Genomic DNA, 6,131 nt, shown 5'->3' with positions numbered 1-6,131 from the left:
GAACCAGCAAGGGACCTTTGGTCCCATAGGTGGCCATGGTTTCCCACAACATCTTTGGCACGTCAGGTATGGGGATCACTTGCGCGAACCTGAAAGCGAGTGCAACGCGTCATCTTTATTACCATCTTTGTCTTTGATGACGCCATGAACCATGGTGCCCAAGAAGAAATCTGGTGTTTCAGCTCACCCATCCACCTCAAAGGCTCCACCGCCCGCAACCACCAATGCAACAAGAGGTGCGGAGGCGCGCGAGGATGTTGACGCTGCTGGGGATGTGGTCAGAGCAGGCGGCACCATCACCTCTTCCCCCGCGGCCGAAGCAGGAGCGGGAGACACCGAAGGAGAGCGACATCAGCAACACCCTGACGGCCATGCTCCACGAGGTACGTGTGAAGGGATTACTCCATCCACACTCCTTCCTCTCGTCGACGGGCACAGCCGCAGTGATGGTGCTTGGTCCGGGGCGAATCGCCGCCCTCCGGCCGCCCCCGTCATGGGAGCGACCGCTGCACGTGCGCCTCCCTCGGGGCGAGTAGACCAAGTTGTTGTGCCCGATAGAGCCACTGGCCCTCAAAGCACCTTCCCTGTTCCACTATGCTATCCAGGTGACCACCCCACAATAGCGGGGGTGTGGTACTGTTTCCGCTGGCACCGCCAGGAGTCGAGCGATGGTACGATCTGCATCGTCATCACCCATGCCGAGCATGGCTATTGAGGCCATGGCGCGGGCTCAACTGCTACTCATGTTCCCGCCTGCAGCTGAGCAGATGAACGAGTGGCGTGCCACCATCCAGAGCCTGCTCAGTTTCACCGAGGCTTGGGGCTCACAGTGAGCTGGCCTACCACAGCCTCCCCAAGCGACGACAATGGCTCATGTTGCTGGTCGTACGGAAGGGGCCACCCCGACAGTACAGTCCCCACCATGGCAGCCAGCGCATGCACGGCAGCATCAAGAACTTGATGACGTCTCGATGGCCTCTTCTGACCCTCGAGCGCGTCCAGACCGGCGGCAAGCCCCAAAGGACATGCGGAAGGGAGATGCACGCGTTGTCATTGAGCAACACCGCAACGACCGCCATCGGACCGATGTGTGTGATGGTCCTAATGTCGATGAGCTTGCGCTCGATATTGGCGGGTGCCTACCTTTAGAGGTTGTGTGCCTTGCCTTTACTGATGAGTTGCGGCAAGTCCGTTGGCTGTCTGTCCACACGTTTAAGCCAGAGATACTCGATAAGTATGATGGGAGACTAAACCCGACAGAGTTTCTGAGCATCTACACCACTCCCATCCAAGCCGTCGGGGAAGAGATGAGAAGGTATTTGCCAACTACTTGCCTTTGGCTCTCATGTCCAATGTGAGTTCTTGGCTGATGCACCTGCCGGAGAACTCCATTTCGTCATGGGCTGACCTTTGCCATGAGTTCATTGGCAGCTTCACTAGCGGGCATCAAGAACTAGGATGGCCCAGCGATTTCCAGCTTCCCTAGCAAAAAGAAGGAGAAACCCTCCGGAAGTATTTACAGAGATTCAACAAGGTCCACAGGAACATCCCAAACATCCATACAGCAGCTGTGATAGCCGCCTTCCAGTCCAATATGCGCAACTGCGGGATTCGTTCCAAGCTGAATGTACGGTTGCCCTAGATTGTGAAGGAGCTTTACGCCTTGGTGGATAAGTGTGCCCGGATGGAGGAGGGAAGGAAGTTACCCAAAGAGGAGGACTGCATCAATGTTGATTCAGAGGATGATGACGAATCCACCAGTCAGAAGAAGAGCAAGAAGTGCAATAAGAGGCGCAAGGATGAGGCAGTTATGACTGTTGAAGGATCGGGTACACCTAGTACTAGCAAAACGACCAAGGCAGAAGCCCCCGACAAGGAAGTTGCCGTGTGCGCTGACTGTCGGGAAGCTGAGGCTGCCGAGAAGGCAGGGAAAGGTGATGGCCGTATTACAAGATTCATCGGACCAAGGGCCACGACCTTCAAGAGTGTTATCAGGTTGAGCAGCTTGTCAAGAGGCAAAGAGGAGAGTACGAGAAGCGTGACATGGAAAAGGGTCAGAATGCCGCTGGTGGTAAGGGTCGAGGCGGTGAAGTAAACCGCTCTGGCAAACTCTTCCGGAACAAAGGAAAGCCTGCGAGAGGTCAAGAGAAGGAAGTCTGTGATGAATAGAGAGATGAAGGGGATGAAGAGAAAACCAGTGAGCAAGAGTTTCAGAAGGCCACTAACACCATGTGCATTGACGGGGGCGCATCCCTGCATGCCTCTCACCGTCAACTGAAACGGTGGGCGCGTGAGGTCAATGTCATGGAACTTGCGCCAGAGGCCCGGAAACCACTCAAATGGTCGCGCACGCCCATCATCATTGGCGAAGAGGATCATCTTGACCGTACCACTAAGGTAGTATCTTTGCCATTGTTGGTATCTCCAACAATTCGTAACCTCAAGGTCACTAAGATGTTGGTGGACGGTGGGGCCAGGTTGAATCTGATTTCCCCAAAGGTTATCAGCAGGCTTCAGATAGCAGAAGAGGAGTTAGAGGTCACTTGCACGTTTCAAGGAATTTCATCCTCGCAGGAGCCATCCTAAGGGAAAGATCATGTTGCCTGTCACATTAGGGGGGGGGGGGGGTTGAACTATCGGACCGAAAAGATTGTGTTTGATGTGGGTGACCTCCCCTGGATATACAATGGGATCCTTGACGACCAGCCTTGGCTAAATTCATGGCGGCATCCCACTATGCCTACAACACCTTGGAGATGCCTGGGCCAGTTGGAGTCATTTCCGTCCCATCATATGAGAAGTATGCAATCATTTGCGTGGACAAGATGTATCGGGACGTGATTGCGGCAGAGGCAGTGGCAACAGCAGTTCCTGGCAAGGAAAGCTGAAGAAAGAAGAAGGATAGCAAGGACGCTGGCAAGGAATCTGGGAAGTGTACCTCTTCGGAGTGCGCTGCGCCTATTGATGATTTGTTGGAGAGTTGCGACAACAAAAGGACCAAGGTTACTGCTCCAAAAGTGAAGAAGGTCCCGGCAGGGCTGGCTAGCGTTGATAGTACCTTCACCATCAGCGCCACCCTTGATGAAAAATAAGAAAGTGCGCTTGTTGCCATCCTATGGGCGAATAACGATGTGTTTGTCTGGCAACCATCAGATATCCATGAAGTTCCCAGGGAGGTAATCGAGCACCACCTTGCTATCTGCCCACATGCCCGGCCGGTCAAGCAGAAAGTCTGGAAGCAGGCCTTGGAGAGGCAACCGTTTATTGTAGAGGAGATCAAGAAGCTTGAAGCAGCTAGTTTGGTCAGAGGAGTGATACATCCCACTTCGCTAGCAAATCCAGTGGTGGTTCGAAAGGATAACGGGAAATGGAGGCTTTGCATAGATTTCACAGATTTCAACAAGGCTTGCTCAAAGGACCAATTTCCCTTGTCACACATCGATCTGATCATGGATTCCACTTCAGGCTATGATTTGCTTTCCTTCCTGCATGCATATTCTGGATATCACCAGATCTTCATGTCCAAGGAAGACGAAGTGAAGACCTCGTTCATCACCCCATGTGGTACATACTGTTTTATCCGCATGCCATTCGGATTACAGAGTGCCGGTTCTATTTTTGCTAGGGAAGTCCAGATTGGTTTCGAGCCACAACTGCACAGAAACATTGAAGATTATATGGATGACATCATGGTCAAGACCAAGGACAGAGCAACTTTTATCCAGGATTTGCAGGAGATGTTTGCGAATCTGCGCAAGATCAACTTGGAGCTTGCTATGTCTTGAGCTTCCGTTGGTTTTCCTCGAAGAGGAGAGGGTGATGCAGCAAAGTGTAGCGTAAGTATTTCCCTTAGTTTTGAGAACCAAGGTATTAATCCAGTAGGAGGATCCTCAAAAGTCCCACGCACCTACACAAACAAACTGAGAACTCGCAACCAACGCAATAAAGGGGTTGTCAATCCCTTCACGGCCACTTGCGAAAGTGAGATCTAATAAATATAGTATCATAAGATAAATATATTTTTGGTATTTTATAAGATAGATGCAAAAAGTAAAGATGCAAATAAAGGTAGATTGAAAGCAAATATGATAGGAGATAGACCCGGGGGCCATAGGTTTCACTTGAGGCTTCTCTCAAGATAGCATAAGTATTACGGTGGGTGAACAAATTACTGTCGAGCAATTGATAGAAAAGCGCATAGTTATGAGATTATCTAGGCATGATAATGTATATAGGCATCACGTCCATAACATGTAGACCGACTCATTCCTGCATCTTCTGCTATTACTCCACACATCGACTGACTCCTGCATGCATCTAGAGTATTAAGTTCATAAGAAGAGAGTAACGCATTAAGCAAGATGACAAGATGTAGAGGAATAAACACATGCGATATGATATAAACCCCATCTTGTTATCCTCGATGACAACAATACAATACGTGTCTTGCAACCCTTTTTTGTCACTGGTTAAGAACACCGCAAGATTGAACCCAAAGCTAAGCACTTCTCCCATGGCAAGAAGAACCAATCTAGTAGGCCAAACCAAACTGGTAATTCGAAGAGACTTGCAAAGATAACTCAATCATACATAAAAGAATTCAGAGAAGTTTCAGATATTATTCATAGATAAACTTGATCATAAACCCACAATTCGTCGGATCTTGACTAATATCTGAAACTTCTCTTGGGTTTATGATCATAAACTTTTCTTTTTTTTTCTTTTGGGCCTTTCTTTTTTTCTTTTGGCCTTTCTTCTTTTTTTTCCTTTTTATTTTTTTCTTTGGGCAATGTTCTAATAATGATGATCATCACACTTCTATTGATTACAACATAAGAATTACAACTCGAAGCTAGAACAAGATATGACTCTATATGAATGCCTCCGGCGGTGTACCGGGATGGTGCAATGAATCAAGAGTGACATGTATGAAAAATAATGCTTGGTGGTTTTGCCACAAATACGATGTCAACTACATGATCATGCAATGGCAATATGACAAAAGTAAAGTATGTCATGAAAATGATGAACGGAACGGTGGAAAGTTGCATGGCAATATATCTCGGAATGGCTATGGAAATGCCATAATAGGTAGGTATGGTGGCTGTTTTCTGGAAGATATAAGGAGGTTTATGTGTGATAGAGCGTATCGTATCATGGGGTTTGGATGGACCGGCGAAGTTTGCACCAACTCTCAAGGTGAGAAAGGGCAATGCACGGTACCGAAGAGGCTAGTAAAGGCGGAAAGGTAGAAGTGCATATAATCCATGGACTCAACATTAGTCAAAAGAACTCATATACTTATTTCAACAATTTAGAAGTCATCAAAAATAAAGTACTACGCGCATGCTCCTAGGGGGATAGATTGGTAGGAAAAGACCATCGCTCGTCCCCGACCGCCACTCATAAGGATGCATAAGTCAAGTACACTTCATGTTTCAAATTTGTTACAAAACTTTAACCATATGTGCATGCTACGGGATTTGCTAACTTCAACACAAGCATTCTTTGAATTCATAATCACCCAACTAGCATGACTTTAATATCACTACCTCCATATCTCAAAACAATTATCAAGTATCAAATTGATCATGGCATCCAATTCACTTTTCTATGATAGTTTTTATTATACCCAACTTGGATGCTCATCATTCTAGGACCAACTTTATGACCATAGAAAATACCATGCTGTTCTAAAATACTCTCAAAATAATATAAGTGAAGCATGAGAGACTAGCAATTTCTTCAAAATTAAAACACCACCGTGCTCTAAAAGATATAAGTGAAGCACTAGAGCCAAAACTATTAAGCTCAAAAGATATAAGTGAAGCACATAGAGTATTCTAGCAAATTCTAATCAAATAGGCTTCTCCCAAAAGGTGTGTACAGCAAGGATGATTGTGGTAAACTAAAGGGCAAAGACTAATATAATACACGACGGTCCAAGCAAAACACATATCATGTGGCAAATAAAAATATAGCTCCAATTAAAGTTACCAATGAACGAAGACGAAAGAGGGGATGCCTTCCCGGGGCATCCCAAAGATTAGTCTTTTGGCTATTCTTGAATATCTTGGGGTGCCATGGGCATCCCTGAGCTTAGGCTCTTGCCAACCTTTATTCCATAGTCC

The sequence above is a fragment of the Triticum aestivum genome, chromosome 4B (assembly GCF_018294505.1).
Source record: "Triticum aestivum cultivar Chinese Spring chromosome 4B, IWGSC CS RefSeq v2.1, whole genome shotgun sequence".
Taxonomy (NCBI): Eukaryota; Viridiplantae; Streptophyta; class Magnoliopsida; order Poales; family Poaceae; genus Triticum; species Triticum aestivum.
This window is presented reverse-complemented; position numbering follows the sequence as displayed.